General features: G+C 41.8%; 1 protein-coding gene across 1 annotated transcript in view; it reads right to left on the bottom strand.

Annotated features, from left to right (window-relative positions):
- Nucleotides 1-22700, bottom strand: part of BTBD9 (BTB domain containing 9) — a 404236-nt gene that overhangs the window by 49078 nt on the left and 332458 nt on the right. The window lies entirely within an intron of this gene.

The raw sequence follows: 22700 nt of genomic DNA, 5'->3' as shown, positions 1-22700 counted from the left end.
ATCAGTTTTAAAACATCTGGTTTCTAAAAACGTAAGAGTAAAGAGATAAGACTTTTAGATTATAGGCAAGGGCTGATTATTTTAACTGATACCACTGTATCCATGCTAAAAATACAAATATTAAGACATTTTTAATGCACACCTAACATTTAACGGATGTTAACAGTTCACTAGGAAAAGGTTTCCAGGCAGATATGTTCTCAGTGACTTTAGGACTACAAGGTGACCCTTCTTTCAACACCAACTCATCTGACCTGGGTTTCAGCACCTCGGTTTTGTTGTTCCACATGACCACAGTTCAAATATAATTTAATTATACACATTACAGTCTACATCTCCAGGAAGCTCAAAAGTATTTAATACATTTCAACTTGTTAATATTATTTTTCCACTTCCCAATAAGACTATATGAGGTTGCAAGGTTTTCTCTAGAGATGGGGGTCCTTATGGCTGCCTGGGCCCAGGTATATGCGATAAATCCAGAGTCTAGGCCTAATGAAATGCAGAGAAGCAGCTACAGGGTTGATTCTACCTCATAAGTAAGAGTCAGAAGCTAATGCACATGTTTTGTGTGTACAGCACACATGTATGTCAGTATCTCTATACCTGTCCAACCAGTAACCATTTCTAGGAGAACTTCAGAACCACAAACATAAATATCAGGAGCTTTGAAAAAGTATGGTGGATTTTATGGTTTCCATAACTTTCACACTTTTACTGGTAATAAAACAATAACCTGTACTATTTTAATAAAAGCCACCCTGGGAGTCCAGCACTGAGCCCTGTTTGAGGGATGGTGTTCCCCAGCTGTGGAGGCAGAGATACAGGGAAACTGAAGGACCTGCTGAAGGACACTCTCCCTTCGGCGACAGAATCAAGGCTGAGAGCCAGGTCTCCTGGTTTCTAGTCCAGGGGCTTTTATTTTGCCTGTTTTACTTCATTCATGTGCAGTTAATGTTGCCATACTGCACACTGTTCTTTCTGGCAAAATACTGGTAACAGTTGAAGAACATAATCACTAAGATAAAGGTGGAACTTGAAACCATTTTACATTTAAAACAAACAATTCCAAAACAGACTTTCACATCCATGGCTGTGTTTTTCCCTCCATCAGGGTCAACTCTCCTTGGGGTAGGGCAGTCACCCAGGGCAGCCACACTGCAAACATCAGTCCATGCCCACAGGCTCTTGAACTTTGTGGTCTGGTAGATTTTTGTCTAGCACAGCACCAACCTCATAGTAGATACAACTGACCTTTGAACAATGTGGGGTTTAAACTACAAGAGTCCACTTATATGTGGATATTTTTCCATAGTAAAATCACTGTGCTACATGGTCTGGAGTGGGTTGAATCATGGATGTGGGTACAGAAGGCTGACCATAAGTTACAAGTGGATCAACCCCCATGCTGTTTGAGGGCCAAATGCACTTCATAAAGTGAGCTGCACTTCATAAAGATAAAGGTCTGCACAGGCTTCCCGCAGGTAGACACCCTATGAGTCCTGGAAGAAGGCAGGTTGGCCTGGAGGGTCAGAGCAAGGGCTGAAGGGAAGCCTGGGGCTGCCACCTTTCCCCAGCCTTGATCTCCTAGAACAAACCTTCAGGATTTCTGTGTAAATGCTACTTCAGAGAGAGAGAGAAGTGCTGCTGAAATCTGAGCCAGGGGAGGAGGGCTAGAGTTCCACTGCAGAGAGCTTCTTTGGCTCCCAGCATCCCTGGCTGAAGCGTAACAACTGAGGTCACCACACTTCAAGGTATAAGATGAGAAGGTCAGTGACAAAAGATGAGCTGACAAACTCATCTTGGCGGCAAATGGCCCCAGACCAATAGTGTGCCCCAGATGGACAAGGTCACAGGAGATCACGTGGAAATCAGGTAAGGGAAAAATGCAGTAACAAAGATGTCTGTAAAGCCATGCTTCCTGTTTTTTGAAATTCCACATCATCTGAAGGTTCCAAATATGTAAGTATTCATTTCACACTTAGACCTTTCCTTTTTGCACCATGGATCTCTCTGGCAGTCTGGTGAACTACGAATCCCTTCTCAGAATATTTTCAAATGCTTAAATAAACCACACAAGGAAACCAATGATACTGATACACAGTGCTGCCCACAGAACCCTCGAGCAAAATGACACTGAAAGACCCCTGGCTAGAGGGGGAAAGGGCAATCGCCTGGGCACTTGGCATGATGGTGCTGCACAGGACAAGACTTCAGAGCCTGGAACCTCAGAGTCCGGACTCCTTGTAGCCAGAATCCTCATTTCTCAAGAAGAACTTAAGTTAGATATTCTTAGAGGAAAGGAACGCCTCATTTAAGAAGCAATAACTATGACGATAGCTTTCATATTCCTTCCCTACACCCTCTTCCCCATTCTCTCTGTCATGTGCTTTTCCCCCTCAGCCCCCTTCCCAAAGAGCAGGCTGCTGCTGCTGCTGCTAAGTCGCTTCAGTCGTGTCCGACTCTGTGCGACCCCACAGACGGCAGCCCACCAGGCTCCCCTGTCCCTGGGATTCTCCAAGCCATTGCCTTCTCCGCCCAAACAGCATAGAAACGAGGAATTGGCAACAATGGTACAACTGCTGGGTTCCCTCCTTGAAAATGCAATCCATAGCTTTCCCCCATTACTTTACTTTTCATTGCACTAAAATTCATAAATTATGTGATGTATACATTTCTAAAGGAGAACACTGGTCTGTGACATCATTTCATACAATTTGAGAAGCTACGCCCAAACCTGACAGCCAAAGACTCAATATCCTAACAGAAGCTAAACAATAACATTCAAGTCAAATGCAGGGCAGACCACCTCGGCTTTGAATACAAGACCCTCATTCTCATCATGACTGACTGCCAACCCACGATGTTCGATCTGCAGTGACAGGTCTCCAAGTAAAATTCCTAAGTATCATAAGACTACAAATTCTAATTTAATTACACTGAGGTAAGTAAACCCCAAGGACAACCTGCTGGGGTAGATATCCAATCCCAGTAAACAACTAGAGAATGTGGGCACCAGTGATACCACGGCTCCAGAGATTTCACTAGAAAATGGTTTGTTCTATTGGTGTTTGATTAAAAGTCTGCTTCCACTTGAGTCAGGGCATTTCTTGTGCAGAGTCAATTCAGTTCTACCTGCAGGACAGCCTTTCAGTGGAAGGGCCTGAGGGAGGAAGAAGACAAAACAATAGCTCCCCAGAGTCACTGAAACAGCATATCTGGACCCACATCTGAGAAACAAAGAGCTGTGAGTACAGATGTGTCAGATGGGCGAGAAGCACCTTTTCCGAGCAGCACTAGACTTGCCAGCATCTGCAGAAAGCCTGGCCTCTGCCTGAGCACACATCACCCAAACCCCGGCTGGTCTGCATTCTAACTGTGCAGAAGTGTGACTTGCTTGCTGAAAGTTCTAATAAACTTTCTTCATAAACTGCACACTACTTCTGTAATTTAAATGAAGTTGAAGTTTTACACAGACATGGGATTCCATGGTGGCTCAGAGGTTAAAGTGTCTGCCCGCAATACAGGAGACCTGGGTTTGATCCCTGGGTCGGGAAGTTCCCCTGGAGAAGGAAATAGCAACCCACTCCAGTATTCTTGCCTGGAGAATCCCAAGAACGGAGGAGCCCGGTAGGCTACAGTTCACGGGGTCGCAAAGAGTCGGACACGACTGAGTCGGACACGACTGAGCGACTTCACTTTCACTTTCACCTTACACAGACATGGGGAAGCAAACAGTTACTCAACCTCAGTTTGCTTTTTAGGTAATACGTGGTAGGAGTCAGCTGACAAGAGAGTCTTTTGATATGTATGTTGTTTCTGAACTAGAGACTTCAGGCAAGTGGTCCATCTTTTCTTTTCTTTATAACTCCACACGGAGTTCTGCACACAGAGGATCAATCTATCATTCTGAAGAACAAATCCAACCTTTTGTGCCAAAAAGGCACAATCATCCTTTAAAGGTGAGGTCAGCTCAAGCAACTTCTGCATCTTACTTGCCACCGTTCACTGACATCTCAGTTTTAGCAAGTCAGACACACCGAAGTCTCAGGTAAGAAATCTGCGGGAAGGCCAGCTCTGTGACACATAAATGGCAGTGCCCAGTGATCATGGAAGTATCAAGGCTCCCATCAACATGATTCATAACACTTCCCTGATATCACAAATTCAACAGCTGCTGGTCTTGCTCAAACCATCTGATAGGGGTAAGCGGTTACCAAGAGGCCTACAGAAATAAATGAATGAATAGATAATGCCAGCTATATCTCAGAAAGGGAGAAGGCAGTCTGATGAAAAAGCAACCTTAATTTATTACCAAAAAAAAAAAAAAACCACTGAATTTTACGGCATTCCGAGCATCAAGGCAAAGTCAAAGGATGATTTTAAATAGAGGGAAGGCTTACAATGTAAAGCTGTGTCTGTTTCTTTTCTAGAATTATTTCCCAATGATTAAAAAAAAAATCAGAGCAAGAACTCCCACCAGTCTTGAGTGTGTGACTCAGGGAAGAAGAGTACACAGCATAATAGCCATCCCTCTCTCTCCAGGAAGGACACCAAAGTTATCTAGGGCAAGTTCACTTTATACTTAAGATACAATCTCTTACAGGAAATTTAAAACAATAACTTGAGACTTGGCAGTTTTATCATCCAAGCTATTGGGCTAAGCTTCAAGCTACTAATCCCCTGAGGAAGAGCACAGCCAGGAGACAGCTAAAACGAGCTTAGGAATGTATATAGCCATTTTATTATAAATGGCTACTTCAGCACCATTTTATTTGACTTTGACTTTTTTAAAGGCAAGATTAGCTATTACACATTTTGGACACACTTGGAAAACAACTTGTCAATCTATCTTGTGGAAAAAAAAAAAAAGATGACTCTGGAAATTCATCATACTGGTGAAGGGGGGAAAAAAAAAACCACCCACATTTTGGCTATCACTAAAAGCCAAGCAGAAAACTCCTGTTATTAAGGATAAGTGGAAAATTATTGCTTATTATATGGTATTACACAGTTTACAGAAGCTGCAAGTGCTCATTACAAACTGAACATCACACTTATCATCAGAGAGGGCAGCCGGAGCCCTGGCACAGCCTGCAACAAAACATGCTCAAAGTGTCAAGGCTCCCTGTGGCTGAGGTTATTGTTTCCAGTACAAAGGTAACAAAGGAGTGTATGGGCTGAGTGTGCAGGCTGCAATCCTGCCATCCCCAGGAAGATCTTCTCTGCTCAAAGGCACACTTGAACTTCCCTCTGGCATGCTGAAGGCAGAAGGAGTGATCTTTACTTATCCACCAAGGCCGAGCTCACTCCCGTCTATGTAGCACGTGTTTCCAGATTTAGCATACTGCTCGCTCCCATAAATGTCATCCCCACTGACTCACTCAGAGAAGAGTTGGTCTAGCTAAGTATGTCAGAATCCACAAACGCCTCTATTTACATTTGGATCAGGCCCCTCAGTTACTACTGGTTCTGAGCCGACTGGGAAAGCTTAGCTAACAAGCCCATGAGGGAAGGGAAGCGCCCAGCACAGCACCTGACCTAGAGCGGTGGCAAAAATATGTCCCCTAAGTGATGGATGGATCAATCACATGTTTTTGAGTTAACATGGGCCTATGCCCCATGAATTGGGGGGGGGGTGTTTAGCAGGGAAATGATTCAATCAATATGAGTTGAATGATAACTTTAGATAAGGAAGTGACTTAAGGAAATAGTGCCTGAGACTATCAGTTGTTCCATCCACAAATAGGAATGACTTAGAAGACTGTGCCCTGGCCTCCCTTCTCATCTCCTCAGAAATTTATAAAGTTAATTAATATTAATGTATGACTATGATATTAATGCAATGTGAAGGTATACATTTCAAAGCCAGACTAGAGATCCCAAATTGAAGGCATCTGAAATTGTGGACCACAGCATGCGCCACGTCTCACTGAAAACTTGATCACTAACCGTTCCTGGGGCCCTCTGTCCCCACAGGGCAACCCAGCCACATGGCTGTGCACCCGAGGTCTGCAGAAGCCCCTACGAACAGGCAGAGGCTACGGCACAGGGGCCCGCTGGTGCTGTGAGAACACGAGAACATGAACTTCGGGGTCATACCCCCTTGGGAGTTTAAACTTGGGGTCTCAACATTAAATTAGTATAGGTTTGGATTTTTATTTTAATTTAGGAAAAATGAAAAGATTCAGAAATGTGAAACAAATAACCAAGCTTCCACGAGCCCCTCCTTCCCCTTCCCCAGCACACCCTAGAGGAAAGACCATACATTTCAAAGCTCCAGCAGTCTGAGTTTCTATTAAGCCTATATATCCACTGCCAAATCCTACAGAGAATTCGGGAACTCCTTAGAGAACCAGGAAGGAAACAGGAACAATATAAACAAGTTACTTTCATCTGATAGTGGCAGCACCAACATGCACTGCCCTCCTTTGCCTGAGCATCCCCCACGCATGAAATGTACACTGAAGGCTATGAGGCGAGGAAACAAGGGCTATTATCCAGAGTTTCTCAAGAGAAGAAAATCACCAGGATTCTGGGACAAGTTTACTGTGCAACCCCGCCTGGAGGTAGAAGGATGAGCAAGATGACTACTCACCACGCCTTCCCTTCAAACCTGTGCAGCCACATCACTAAGAAGACAAACATTCTTTTGCTCACGTTAGGTTTTTTTTTTTTTTAATGTGGGCTGTGAACCACTGCATAAATTTGGATCAAGAGGTGAAAAGTGTATGAGCAAAAAGCACTCACTAACTCCCTCCAAAACATCTGGTAAATGTGTGCAATTCCAGATGATCACCACTCTGAAACTACACTTTAAACTTTGTAAGAAATGTTTATTACTGATACTCAGTATGTAATTTACAACCACCATGGTGAAATTCACTTACATTCCATTTCAAGGGATCATGAAAAGAAAATGTCAACTGAGGGGAAAATATGCTTTATGGATCTTGGCTTAAAACAGAGGAAAAACACAAATGCAAGTCTCTTTTGGTAGAAGGAAATAATCTAATAAATGGCCTAATGAACAATGTAATGATTTTTTAAAGTAGGCAATAGGAAGGAAAAGGGAAGAAAAACAGAGGCTAATAACTCTAAACCTGGATAATGAAGCCCTAGGTAATCTGGTTTAGAGACTATAATTTTAAAACCAAGTTTTAAAGTATGAATTATGATACAGCTAATAGGCTGCTCAAATTAATACTGTGTGGAGGAAGTCATAGTGACAGTAAGGTAGGAAATTATGTGGAAATATAAGTGGACTTCTTTGTAACCTATAGTCTTTATCTTACCTTCTTAAAGAGTCTATTTCTGACCTGTATGTCTGATTTTAAAATCTGAAGCTCACAGGTCCCTTTGGTTGGGAAGTAACCAGTTTTCCCAGCTATAATGCAGGCCAATAGTAGGTGGTCAGGCTCAAATACTTTTTTCTAGAAAAATTACCTAACTCTACACCACATTCTGATCATGTCTATATGCTTACAGCCCTTCTCTGTTTTGTTTTTTTTTTTTCCCCCACTGTGGTCTTATAGGCTGGGCAAAATTCCAGCGAAAAGGGGATTCAGAATCAGGAGATCCAGTTTCTAATCTGGACTCTCTCATTAGATGAGGACTTGGAAATGTACTTGTGCCTTCTGTCTCAGAGCCGCATAAACAAACTGAGAGGTCTGGACTATGAATTCCAAGGTATTCTGAGTCACAGTATTTTAGAACTCCAGGATCCTGTTTTGTATTTTATACTGTATGTGTGTGTGTGTGTGTGTGTGTATGTATGTGTTATGATGATTCCTAAATGTTTGAAAGTTGTGTAGAGTCTGTAAGTTCCTTCAGAGGAGAAATATCTTCCTGGTTCCTCAGAATTTTCCTTCACAATGTTGCCTCTATCTACTAGGGTCACTCAATATGTATGACTCAATCAAAGTCAGTTGGGCTATGCATTTGATTGTAGATCTATTAAGCAGAGGCTACTCTGAAAAAAATCTGGCTTGTCCTTCCATGGCAGCATGGGAGTCGGGGGGCAGAGCCCCTTGAAAAATGGCTGGATTGGTAAAAAGCAAACTTCCTCCCAGCCTAGCCCCTTATTTCTTCCCTTCTCTGAAATGGATCCAAGAAAAAGTGAATGTTATTAACTTAGATGTAAATAGATTACAGTGAATATTCAGTTAATAGAGCAAATTACCTGTATTTGGGAGGAGAAAGATCAAGGAAGAACTCACAGCATTTCTGGTTGGGTCTTAAGGGGAACAGAGGACGGGAAGAGACTTGAAGATTAGCCAGCAGAAATACAGATAATTAGCTGATCTAAAACATGGACTCATTTGGCAACAGTAATTGGGCCAGACTGAAAGTAAAGTAGGATACCTGTAAGGAGAGAATTAAAGTGATAAAGATTAGAAAGTTTGGTGAGAGTCAGAGAGATGTAGTATTTATTTATATACTTGAAATCTGGACGTGAGGTCTAACAGTAGGATAGATAGTTGAAAACAAGCAGTTTGGGGAGAACGGGTCATGTGGAGATAGATGATGACCCAAGCAAGGACCTGAGGGTTTCTCAGTTGACCACTGGAGGTGCCTGTACAAGGAAATAAGACACCACAGCCAGGATAACCCAGCAACAGTATTCCAGACACCAGAGAACAGCAACAGGTGCAAACAGAGTATAGACTGAGGGAACGCCACTGGAGGCCAATATAATATTCTGGGAGAGGTAGGAGGGTCTGAATAAAGATGGAGGGAACACAGGGAATAGAAATAAAAGAAGAAATGATATAATACAAAAGACATGGTACCTGATTGGCTGTGGAAGGCAAAGGAGAGGAAAAGAATCAGAGGGGTAAGAGGTGCCCAGGAGAAGCTGTATCACCACCAATTTGAACAGGGACATCAAGAGAGGAGCTGCTTTTATGAGGAAAGATGCAGATGAACCTAGTTTTCGACAAATTGAATTAGAGAAGCCATTCTAGAAAGGGCCAACATTTAACAGAAAATATGAATGGAAAAGACCCCCGAGCCAAGAGAATAAATCAGATAGTCAAGGAAGAGTGCCCTTTTAGTTCTATAAATTCTATGTGCATGCTGGACCCCTGAATTAACGGGAACACTTTCCCTCTTTTCTTTCTTTAACCTAGGAAGAAAACATCAGCCTCTTAGCACCCTGGGACTAAGCTGAGTTAGCGTTAATCAGGGCATGATTATCATCACAGCACTTCTTATTCTGACCGAGGTCACTCTAAGAAGATACAGTCAAAACAACACTGACTTTCCTTCCTGCTGTCTTTGTTCACTGACCAACAAACGGGCTCTGCTTTCCTTTTTAGCAGATCACATGCTGACCATTCATTTTAACGAATGGATTTCTGCGGCAACTGCTATTCTGGCGTCTCTAGGTGCATAGTTTGCTTGCCTACTCAGGGTTATGTGACTCTGACTAGAGCCCCAGGGTAGGAGGGCAGACTGCACTGCTTTATTGGCAACGCCTATCTGAGAGAAGGGGTTAATAATCTAGGGTTGCTCATGGTAAGGGGTGTATCCCAAGGACCTCTCTGGACCCTCTTCAAGCCATCCTAAAACTCTGGGAGGGATCCAGAGTGCCAGGATTCCAGAGCGAGACCTGTTCTGTGGAAGACTCTACCCTGCTGGTAGAGACAAGGCCTTGCAAGTGGTTTTGAGTTCCTCCCCAGAGATAATGCCAGTTTTTTTTTTTTTCCCCTCTTTTTTAACCTTTTATTCTGAAAGTCCAGAGAAACAACTGAAACATATTAACCTGACAAACTTGGGATTTTAAATCAAATCAATTTCCAAAGTGAAAGGGGCACAGCTGGCAAATGGTTTTTAAAGCACTCAACCTCTCCATAAAGAAAAACTTTACTCTAAGAATATTTAAAAATAAACGTAATGGACTTCCAGCCAGTAACCAATCTAAAGTGATAAACTGTTACTGGGGGGTATAGTGACTAACTTGAGGGGCAAGGATAGATGGTGGAGACCAGAGAAAACTAAACCTCTGGCAATGACTGAATCTCTGGAATAAGACTATAAACGAATCAAGGATGACAGATCAATAATGGGTTAATAAAGGAAAGCTGGGAAGACACATTCCTAGTCCACAAGGATTATAGTATCAGGGCAACAAGCAACTTCTGTTCTCTCCCACAAACTCCTCCTAGCTCTGTGTGACAGCATTTGAGCTGGGATGGACAGAGGGCCTGACTGAGCCCTATGATGACAAGAGCTCTGGACAGAAGCAGGGCAAAAGAAGCCAACGTGCATGCGTGACTGCAGACAGAGCGGTGGCCCTCGTCCACTCATCTGTTCACAGTGCAGGCGCTAGGTCCTTGCTAAGAGACCATGGCTAGAGCAAGTGAAACAGGCCAAATCCCCGCTCTGCTGGAGCTTACACTCTAGCGGGAAAAGAACAACAGTAGGAAGCTTGCTAAGCAGAGTGTCAGTGCAAACTGTAGTTGTCATGTGAAGGGAAAAAGCTGGGTTCTATGAGAGGGAAGAGCAAAGCAATGGTCGTGACAGGTGGTCAGGGCAGTTTCTGAGAAAGCAGCCTTGAACTGAGAACAAAAAGATAATAAGGGTTACAGATACAGAGCAGGGGAGCGGGCTCCAGAGAGAAGCCGCTGGCACCTGCAAATGCCCTGTGGGAGGACAGAGCATGACTCGAGCTGGAATATGACAGGAAGTGAGGATGGTGTAAACAGGGAGCACAAGGAGGGGAATGAAGACTAAGTCTGGAGAGGCAGGAGGGAGCCAGGGTGTGAAGGCCTCAAGGTCACATGAAGAACCATGGACTCCGTCCAGAGGGCAATGGGAAGCCAGTGAAGGGTTCTAAGCAGATATAGGGCAAGAGTTGTGCTTGGAAAATGCCACTGTGGTGACAGTGAGTGAGGTCAACTTAAGAAAGGGTACAGAGAGACTGTCAGCGGGGGTGGGTGGGTCAGTTAAAAGAGCAAAGTAGAGAGGAGAGAGGGGATGGTAGTTGGCCTAGGTGGTCTTGACTGATCTTCGTCATTAGAAATTTAATATTAGTATGAAAGTAATTTCCAAAAAATGAAAAATCTTTCTGATTATGTGCATTTTAAGTGTGTCCATGTAGCTCACTGATAAAGTTTTACTGATGTATGCCCTTTTTTTTTTTTCATGGAAAAATTATTATCCTCCCAGAATAACATAGCTCCTGGGTAAGCAAGGGAGAGGGAAGAGAGCTCTCAGTTTCTCCCAGCTGATCACTGGTTATCCGAGGAGACTGCATTTCTTTCCAGAGCCATCACCTATCCAATGGTCTGGATGGGATGGAGCCTCTCCACTAGCAGTCCACAGAAGCTGCAGACAGCTCTAAACTTATAACTCAGTTCACATACTGAGCATTGAAATCTACTTTCCATATGGCTTCCAACATAGGAGTAAATTTTTCCTAAAAAACTTTCTGCAATACACAGAGGTAAGTCCCTTCTCTGGGTGTGCAGGCAGTAGAGCCTGACTCCCTTTTGATGTTCTTTATTCTAAAATACTCATTGAATCCTGCTACTCATAAACCCACAAACAAAAGCTTGGTGAACAAGTGTCTTCAAGTCTGGTCTGACGGGTAGATGCCTTCTAGGGGTAGGTTCTGATATCTTATTGTGAACATGGAGGTCTGCCTCGATCCAGACTTGTCCTCTGTGTTTTATCCGAATTCCATTGTTTTCTCATTTTTTTGCCATTCTTTTTACAGGTACATGTTTCTCTATCATTCAAGTTCTAAAACTCTTGACAAAAGTAACAGCAATGTTTGCCCTTTTAAAAAAACACAGGAAAGAACATGACTAGCTTTTCTCATTGCTGTCAAATGCTGTGTAGAAAAATGGAATTAAGTACGAAAAGAGAAAAATAAAATCTCCATCAAACATTTAGAAGTGACAATTACACAACCAGAGTCCATTAATTGGCTCACACTTCAAGAAGGAGCAGCAAACACAGCCCTCCAACCTCACAGGGAGGGGCTCTGAGGAGGGCAGTCGGCCCATCACCCCAGCAGACTCCCAAGAAATGGTAACATTTCAACACAGGACCTATGCGACAGCCAAAAGCTGCAATCCCATCCTGGAAACTAAAACTTGCCACTAACCAGGAACTTCTCATCAGCAGTCTCAGTGGTGAAGTTATTTCTTCTGTTAAAACCTACTTTCTTTCTGTTGCATCACATCAGGGACTCCAAGCCCTTGACACACAGCCCCCAAATCACATGGTTAGCAGTGCCCTCCTGGAACCAACCTGAGATTTTTGTTTTGTGAAGGGTCAGCCTAAGAAACAAAGCTGGTGGCAAGGAAGCTTTTTCAACTTTATCACTAAAAATGGCAAAGATGATGCAGGCAAGGTAAATAAAGAGTCTAGGTTTAAATGTCCCATGTTTCAATCTTGCTACACTTTGGCAGAGTTTACTGAGGCTGTAACTCTCCACCTTGAATTTATCCCGTTGTCTTCAGCCACTGCAGCACTTAGAGGAAGAAACATGACTCCTGGTCCTGAGATTCCTAGTGAATAAATAGCACCAGTTACAGAAACACACCCCAGAACAGAATGTTGGCCCTCCCCAGCACTAAATGACAGTACATTCAGCAAGGGGACACGCTGCTTGTCAGACAGGAATGTGGTCAGGCTGAAGTGCAGGGAGCAGGGCAGCTGTCCCCACAGAGGCCTCGGCAGGTGGCACAGTCAACGTGTTCCTCAGGGAAGGCCCAGGGAAGAAACTGCTTCAAAGTTAGGATGCTACAGAAACTGCCTGACCCCAGGTGCTGCTCCAAGCAGGCCCGACCCCCCTGAGTGGGGAGACTCAAGTGGACAGGGACTTCTAAAGTACTGAGGAAAGACAGAAGGAAGAATTACTCTTGGAGAGCTGGGCTCTGAGAGGACCAAGGGGAGAAGCATAAGGAAAAGGGGGCTCAGGTGTCATTTTCAGGGAAACACTTGTGCTTAGGGTAAGTGGCCTCAAGGTTCTGAAAGGCTAGTAGGATATTGCTATGTGCAGCACTTATTTAATTTCTTTAATTTATTGTTGACAGTGAATAAACCACACTACTCTGCCAGCATATGCTACTCAAATAATAGCAAGGATAAATCTCTACAAAACATTTATGGCTGTAGCTAGAAAAAATACTTTTAAAATAAAGATTTTCTTTTATTTTAAGAGAAGTACATGTAAATTGATCAGAAACGTAGGGAACCAGATATAATTCCCCTAACCCTAATATACAAAGTCAAACTTATTAGCGTTCTAGCATGTCTCCTTCTGGGTTTCTTCTTCCATAGTTTTTTTCCTACTTGTGGTAATATTTCTATAATTTTCAGTTCTGTTTTAAAAATCTTGAATGAGTAGTTTAACTTATTAAAGTGAAAGTGAAAGTGAAGTCTCTCAGTCGTGTCCGACTCTTTGCGACCCTGTGGACTGTAGCCCACCAGGCTTCTCTGTCCATGGGATTCTCCAGGCAAGAATACTGGAGTGGGTTGCCATTGCCTTCTCCAGGGGAATCTTCACAACCCAAGGATTGAACCCTGGTCTCCCGTACTGCAGGCTTTAACCTCTGAGCCCCAAGTTATTAAACCACCACCCCCCCCCACCGCTTTTTTTTCTTTTTTTTTGGTTGCACCATGCAGGATCTTGGTTCCCTGAGTAGAGATCGAACCCAGGCCCTCGGCAGTGAGAGTTCACAGTTCTAACCACTGGACCACCAGAGAATTCCCTAAAAACTCTTCACAACATCAATTTAATGAACACTTAAGCTAATGAAGAAAACTTATTCAAAAGGAAATATGGGTAGTATATCTGGCAGGCACAGATAGTTTATGAGAAAATGAGGCTAAACTCTAGAGATGCTAGGTAGTTTCAGATTAGGATGACAGAATTCTCAAGCAGAAAAAGAAAATTTTCAGTAATACCCAATTTTCTATATCTAATCTTTTATATTTGCCAAAATGTTTGCCAAAGGCACAGTCTTAGATGATGGCCGAGATCACTAACATTTTGGCAGACAATTATTAGTCAATGGGGCCATGACAAAGGGAAGAAATGGTTAAAAAATGAACACAAATGAGGTCAGCATGAAAGAAGCTCAAGCTTTGCAGGAAGCAAGAAGGCTGCATAAGATGAGAGAAGTGCAGCCAAGCACAAGCAAGGAAAGGAAAGGAATGGGGTCCCTGGGGAATATCAGCAGCCCATGTGGTAGAGTTTTTGGGAATTGAAGTTCAATACAGCTGACATTATAGGCACATTTACCTTGCTTCCTTCCTGGAAACCAATGAGGGGACATCAAAGAAATACAAAGGGAATACATTCATAATAGTGTTGCAAACTGAAAGGAAAGTTATTAGCAAATCAAGATTTTGTTGAATTTCTAGAAAATGGTAGGTGGATGAAATATTATTCATAAATCTGAGAGGAATTAGGCAGATTTCCATACAGCAGCCAACTGAACAGGATGGAAGAAAAATGATTTACACTCAGCCATACATACCATTGTGAAATTTAAGACCTTCAGAGATGAAGAGAAGATCCTAAAGGTATCTATGGGGAAAAATTAATTATTATAAAGAATAAGAATATGATTATATCAGATTTTTCTCATCAGCAACATTAGATGCTCAGTTCAGTTCAGTTACTCAGTAGTGTCCAACTCTTTGCGACCCCATGAATCGCAGCACGCCAGGCCTCCCTGTCCATCACCAACTCCTGGAGTTCACTCAGACTCACGTCCATCGAGTCAGTGATGCCATCCAGCCATCTCATCTTCTGTCGTCCCCTTCTCCTCCTGCCCCCAATCCCTCCCAGCATCACAGTCTTTTCCAATGAGTCAACTCTTCGCATGAGGTGGCCAAAGTACTGGAGTTTCAGCTTTAGCATCATTCCTTCCAAAGAAGAGCCAGGGCTGATCTCCTTTAGAATGGACTGGTTGGATCTCCTTGCAGTCCAAGGGACTCTCAAGAGTCTTTTCCAACACCACAGTTCAAAAGCATCAATTCTTCAGCGCTCAGCTTTCTTCACAGTCCAACTCTCACATCCATACATGACCACTGGAAAAACCATAGCCTTGACTAGACAGACCTTTGTTGGCAAAGTAATGTCTCTGCTCTTCAATATGCTATCTAGGTTGGTCATAACTTTTCTTCCAAGGAGTAAGCATCTTTTAATTTCATGGCTGCAATCACCATCTGCAGTGATTTTGGAGCCCTAAAAGATAAAGTCTGACACTGTTTCCACTGTTTGCCCATCTATTTCCCATGAAGTGATAGGACCGGATGCCATGATCTTTGTTTTCTGAATGTTGAGCTTTAAGCCAACTTTTTCACTCTCCTCTTTCACTTTCATCAAGAGGCTCTTTAGTTCCTCTTCACTTTCTGCCATAAGGGTGGTGTCATCTGCATATCTGAGGTTATTGATATTTCTCCTGGCAATCTTGATTCCAGCTTGTGCTTCTTCCAGCCCAGTGTTTCTCATGATGTACTCTGCATAGAAGTTAAATAAGCAGGGTGACAATATACAGCCTTGACGTACTCCTTTTCCTATTTGGAACCAGTCTGTTCTTCCATGTTCAGTTCTAACTGTTGCTTCCTGACCTGCATACAGGTTTCTCAAGAGGCAGGTCAGGTGGTCTGATATTCCCATCTCTTGAAGAATTTTCCAGTTTATTTGGCTTCAAATTCACCCAGGAGTAAGAACAGGAATTGCTTACTTAGGGTAGCCGCAGGCATTTCTCCTCATGGAGAGTCCCTGCAGCAGTCTACACAATTGTACAAGAGCCATTCCTGCTGGCGTGCAGGTAGGTAACAGCTCAGATGAGCACATAAAACTTATACTGAGCAAGAGTGAAGCCACCCTGGTCTAGAAGCCTCATATTTCAAAATGAAACGAATCTCTCTTGGAATAGCTCCATAAACACAGAGCCCAGAACTTTCACAAGGGACACGTCTAATCACAACTCACACAGTCAGGAAACTCAAAGCTATGACTTCCAACCAGATATTTTAAAGTTCTCCCAGTTCAGTTCAGTTGCTCAGTCATGTCCGACTCTTTGCAACCCCATGGACTGCAGCACACCAGGCCTCCCTGTCCATCACCAACTCCCGGAGCTTGCTCAAACTCATGTCCATTGAGTCAGTGATGTGATCCAACCATCTCATCCTCTGTTGTCTCCTTCTCCTCCCACCTTCAATCCTTCCCAGAATCAGGGTCTTTTCCAATGAGTCAGTTCTTTGCATCAGGTGGCCAAAGTATTGGAGTTTCAGCTTCAACATCAGTCCTTTCAGTGAATATTCAGGACTGATTTCCTTTAGGACAGACTGGTTGGATCTCCTTGCAGTCCAAAGGACTCTCAAGAGTATTCAACACTACAGTTCAAAAGCATCAGTTCTTCGGCATTCAGCTTTCTTAATAGTCCAACTCTCACATCCATACATGACTATTGGAAAAACCATAGCTGGGAGTTCTCCCAGGCTAGAGGCAATTTACCAATCAATGGTGATTTTATTCATAAGCAATGCTGGCTGATAATACAGCCAACATTCCATTTCTCTCAGGTTTTCATGGAAAGAGATCTAGAAAGGTAACTGGGCCAAAGGACAATACCTCCTACGAAGGATAAGGGGTCTTATTACTCCTTTACCTAAATTCTACAAAAAGAAAAACAAATGATCACAGTTGTAGAGTAGGCCTCAGAAGCAGTCTGTTCAAAAATTAACTAATGATGGGAATGGAAATAGGTGCAGCCACTGTGGAAAACAGTACAGCAATGTCTCAAAAAGCTAAAAACAGAACTACCACATGACCCAGCAATCTCATTCCTGAGTGCATATATATAAAAACAAAACCACTAATTTGAAAAGATGCATGCACCCCAATGTTCATAGCAGCATTATTTACTATTGCTAAGATACAGAAGCAGCCTGTGTCCACCAACAGACGAATAGATAAAGAAGCTGTGGTGTGTGTGTGTGTGTGTGTGTGTGTGTATACATATATAATATACTTGGTCATAAAAAAGAAAGAAATATTGCCATTTGCAACAACACAGATAGTTTTGAGGATATTATGCTAAATGAAATAAGTCAGACAAAGAAAGACAAATACTGTATGGTATCACTTACAAGTGGAAACTAAAAAATACAACAAACTAATAAAAGGGAAAAAAATAGATTCACAGATACAGAGAACTAGTCATGACAAGTGTGTGAGGAGGGGCAATATAGGGGTACTAAGAGGTACAAACCATCCTGCACAAGACAAGCTATAAGGATATACTGTACAATGCTGGGAGTACAGCCAATATTTTATAATTGCAAATGGAGTATAACCTTTAAAAATTGGCAATCACTATACTATATACCTGTAACTTACGTAATATTGTACATCAGCTATACTTCAATTTAAAAACAGGAAAATAATGAAATAATGAACAAAAATATGCTTCAGAAGCTTCTGTAACAGGAAAAAGAAGCAATTAGGAAAAAAAAAAGAAGCAATTAGGAACTCTAGGAAAACAAAAAGCAGGCTATCATAAAGCTATTTATTTATCATTTATGGAATAATGTTGGGCACTTGTAATAAAACTGAATCTGTGATTTGAACATAGTACAACTCTTCCAAGAGTGACACAAGTCTAGTGACATGGAACAGCATTTCTTTTCCTACAGAGCCAATGAATTACCAGGTTTATAGGGAACAATGTTTATATAATCATAATGTTACAGTGAGTTCTGAGTGGTTTTCCCTTTTCAGAATCAGTTTATAGCCAACACATGGAAGATTTAAATAGGTCAAAAACCAGAAAATAATACCATCAATCTCACAGTTTCAATGAGGTGGGACAGTTAACTGATGGGGAGAGACAGAGGGAAACACAGTCATGGTAATTTCTTCACTAAATAGTAGGGAGTCAAGAAATACTATCTACAATTGATGGATCAAAAATAGAGGTTTAACCATTTTGTCTAATTTTAAAAGAAGTAACAGCAGTGGGGTTCTCACTTCCAATATTCATCAGAAGGACTGACACTGAAGCTGAAGCTCCAAGACTTTGGCCACCTGATGCAAAGAGCTGACTCATTGGAAAAGATCCTAATCCTGGGAAACATTGAGGGCAAGAGGAGAAGGGGATGACAGAGGATCAGATGGTTGGATGGCATCACTGACTCAATGGACACGAGTTTGAGCAAGCTCCGGGAGATAGTGAAGGACAGGGAGCCTGGTGTGCTGCAGTCCACGGGGTCACAAAGAGTCAGATATGACTTAGTGACTGAAAAACAACAAGAGAACAAGAAAGAAAAGCATAATTAACAAAAACGAGGAGTGGTTAAGTAGGCTAAATTCATTTTTTTATACCAAGGAGTCAGTGAATTAGCTAAACTAATAAGCAGAGATATAAAAGTATTACTTATAATTCAGAAGTTATAAAGACTAAAAAAATAGTCAAAAGTAGCTACTGCTAAGGAATGAAACAAGATGGGAGAGTAAATATTTATTCTTCACTTATATCTCTTTGTATAGTTCCATGGGCAGGTTTTACATTTATAATAGAAAAATAAAACCTGATGTTAGTATTTTACTGTATTGACACAAATTTCAGTTCAGTTTAGTTGCTCAGTCATGTCCGACTCTTTGCGACCCCATGAACTGCAGCATGCCAGGCCTCCCTGTCCATCACCAACTCCCGGAGTTCACCCAAACCCACGTCCATTGAGTCAGTGATGCCATCCAGCCATCTCATCCTCTGTCGTCCCCTTCTCCTCCTGCCCTCAATCTTTCCCAGCATCAGGGTCTTTTCAAATGAGTCATCTCTTCGCATCAGGTGGCCAAAGTATCATAGTTTCAGTTTCAATATTAGTCCTTCCAATGAACACCCAGGACTGATCTCCTTTAGGATGGACTGGTTGGATCTCCTTGCAGTCCAAGGGACTCTCAAGAGTCTTCTCCAACACCACCGTTCAAAAGCATCAATTTTTCGGTGCTCAGCTTTCTTTATAGTCCAACTCTCACATCCATACATGACCACTGGAAAAACCATAGCCTTGACTAGACGGACCTTTGTTGGCAAAGTAATGTCTCTGCTTTTTAATTTGCTTTTTAATATGCTGACACAAATTTAGGGTTCAGCAATTTAGAAGCCAATAGAGAAAAGGAATCAAAGATTAAAAAGCGGAATAAGGTTAAAAGGTACATGAGTAGGTTATATGAAAAAAGAATAAAAAGTAATTTTATAAAATCAGCCAATACATTTGTGAAAACATGGATAAACCTTGAGCGATTATGCTAAGCGAAATAACTTAAACAGGGACAGACAAATATTTTATGACCTCACTTACATGTGAAATCTAAAAAAACAAGCTCATAGAAACAGAACAGATTGATGGTTGCTAGTGACTGGGGGCTGAGGGAAATGGCTGAAGATAGTTGAACAGTACAAATGTCCAGTTATAAGATAAGTTCTGGGGGTGTAATGTACAGCATGATGACTATAGTGAACACTGCTGCATTGCATATTTCAAAGTCACTAAGAGAGATCTTAAAAGTTCTCACCACAGGAAATGAAGTTGTAACTAGGTGAGCTGATACATGGTAATCTTATTGTGATGACCGTTTCACAACATTGCGTTGTACACCCTAACCTTATACAGTGTTATATATCAAGTACATCTCAAAAAGCTGGGAAAAACTCCACAGCAATCAATATGAAAACAGAATTACTGGGATTTCCCTGGTGGTCCAGCAGTTAAGACTCCATACTCTCAGTGCAGGGAGCCCGGGTTCGATCCTTGATCAGGGAACTAGATTCCGCATGCCACAACTAAAGATTCCACAGGCCTCAACAAAGGCGTGGAACAGCCAAAACAAAAACAAAAATAAAAAACCCACTAGAACTATCTATGATAAAAAATAAGCTTTTATCACGAGAGTTCCAACTGTAGCAGAAAGGACACCAAAAAAAAAAAATAAAAAAAGAAAAATAAAAAAAGAAACTATCCTACTCCAGGAGCAGGAACTTACAAGGAGACATCGGAGAATCTCATTCCCTAGTCTTTTTCAGAGGACAGCAAAAATCTGTCCCGATTCCCTGACTAGGCAGAATGCTATCAAGAGGCAGGGCTATGATCTCTAAAGGTTCTATAGAATTTCATTTATGTTACTCACATACTTTATTTCACTAAAAAAAAAAAAAAAAAAAGAAAAATCACCCAGGCTATAATTTTTGAAGCTAATAGGATCCTCTCTTGAGGACTGCTCTAGAGTACATTAGTTCAAAAGGAAAGGTTTTCTTCTTTTATCATCTGCATATCTGCTACTATATCTCTTAGGACCTTACTCAAAAATGGAAGGCACAACAGGCTCAGGTAATGTTTATAAACATGATATCATAATCTTTGGCTCCACTGATTCCTAGAGGCTTAACAGACACTTGCCTTCTTGCTATTACTCTTGTTCTTATATATTATTTATTTATTAGTCTTTAAAACACTTACTGTTATAGCATCTAAGTGCTAAAATACAAGGGAAAAAACATTACAATTATTGAACTCCACCAACTAATGGAAACAAAAAATTAAAAGGAGGAAAAATAGATGCTCATGATTTAATGCAAGACTACTGGGAGAGGATCGAATGAGTGCGTCAAGGAAAACCATTTAAATAAATACAAAATCATTATGATATGTACCTTGTCAGTAGTTAGTCAACCAGTTCTTGTTGAAAACCCAACTGTATAACATCTTCAAAAGGGGGACACAAAAGAGATGAGGAATCCAATTTGTAACACATAAAATGACTGAAGAGATAGGTGACTGTAACCAGGGAGATGTGTAAAAGATGAGGAAGCAGAGCGCCTGGTCTGTGAGCTGTATACCCAACAGCAATGACTCTGGAAAAATAACACTGGTGGTGGTTCATGGGCCTTGAAGGCCTTTCTGGTGTACAAAAAGGGTTCTGGGAGCTTGGAAATAAATGAATCACTTCAGTTTACAATTTTCATCATCTAGCTTGGTTTAGCAATGCTTTGGGTTCAAGGCAGCAACATGATCCAGGTGAAAGAGATCTTCCTTTTCTCTTTTATAAAATCGGGACAATACCCCACACAAGGTGATTTATATTCAGGACAAAATAAGGTAAAATACATGCAGTGAAGAAATACTAGTTACTAAATGACTGTGAGTTTTCTTATGCTATCATAGAGATGGCCACAAGATGTGTGCTCCCCTGAGAAGCGGCTGCTCAGCCAGGAGCTGACTACTTTTCCCAGTCCTACTAGCATCTAGAGTGGCAACTGACCAGCTCTCCTTGATGAAATGGAAGTGGAAGTGATGTTCACCATACCCAGGCCAAGGCTTTCAGAGCCAGGGTTACCTTCTCTCTGTTCTTTCCCCATCTGCCAGCCAGAAGCAGATGATGCTGATGAGGCCTTTGGTGATGGCAGAACCACAAGAAGGAAGATACCTGGGTTCTTCAATCATCTGTGAAGAGTCACTTGACAGCCAGGGACACTCCTGACTGAGAAGTACACTGCTGTGTTAAGCTGCTGACATACTGAAACCACTATTTGTCACAGTAGCAAGTGTTACTCTAACCGGTACACGTGTTCTATATAATTAATATATAATAATGGTGCAAACAAGCCATCATTAATACTATTATAAAATCTTGAAAAGATGTTCAACATCATCAGCCATTAGGAAAATGCAAATCAAAACCTCAAGGAGATACCACCCCATTAGAATGGCTATGAACAAAAAATAGACAATATCAAGCACTGGCAAGAATGCGGAAAAATTGAACCTTGATACGCTGCTGGTAGGAATGCAAAAGGGTGCAGCTTTTGTGGAAAAGGTTGGTAGTTCCTCAAAATCTTAAACATAGAATTACTATAAGATCTAACAATTCTACTTGTAGGTATATCATAAGACAGCTGAAAACACATGTTCACACAAAAACTTGTACAGGAGTGTTCAGAGCAGCAATATTCATAATAGCCAAAAATTAGAAACAATTCAAATGTTCACCAATTGATAAATGGATAAACAAAATGTGTTATTTATATATTCCCATGTTATGGAATACTATTCAGTCATAAAAAGGAATGAAGTACTGACACATACTATAACATGAGTGAAACCTGCAAACATTATACTAAGTGAAAGAAGCGTGGAACAAAAGGTCACATACTATATGACTCCATTTATATGAAATGTCCAGAATATACAGATCCATAGTGACAGAAAACTACTGGGGCTGTGGGAGGTGGAGGGAAATGGGGTGACTGCTAGTGGATAGGAGGTTTCTTTTTTGGGGTGATGAAAGTGTTTTGGAACATTAGATAGTCACAGTGATGATGGCACAACCCTGAACACATGGAAAACCACTCAACTGCACAATTTTAAAGGGTGAATTCTATGGTATGTGAATCATATTGCAATTAAAATAAAAAAGAAGAAATATCAGCTGCTGGCTTTATCTTGCCTCCAAGAGCACTGGTCTCCACACAAAAAGGCACTGCGTTCTTTTCAGGTAATGACTGGGAAAAGGTATGAAGGAACCTTCTAGGATGCTGCAAATATGCTAATCTCAATCTGAATAGTAGTTACATTTACATGGTTCTAGGCTGGTCAGAACTCAGAACCCTTCCACCTGGCATCCCCCACAACCAGGTAAGGTTAGACAGAGCCCAGATGCCATACGC

This window comes from Oryx dammah, unplaced genomic scaffold (genome assembly GCF_014754425.2).
Source record: "Oryx dammah isolate SB20612 unplaced genomic scaffold, SCBI_Odam_1.1 HiC_scaffold_11, whole genome shotgun sequence".
Classification (NCBI taxonomy): domain Eukaryota; kingdom Metazoa; phylum Chordata; class Mammalia; order Artiodactyla; family Bovidae; genus Oryx; species Oryx dammah.
The sequence above is the reverse complement of the archived record's forward strand: the minus strand, read 5'-3'. Positions and strand labels throughout refer to the sequence as shown.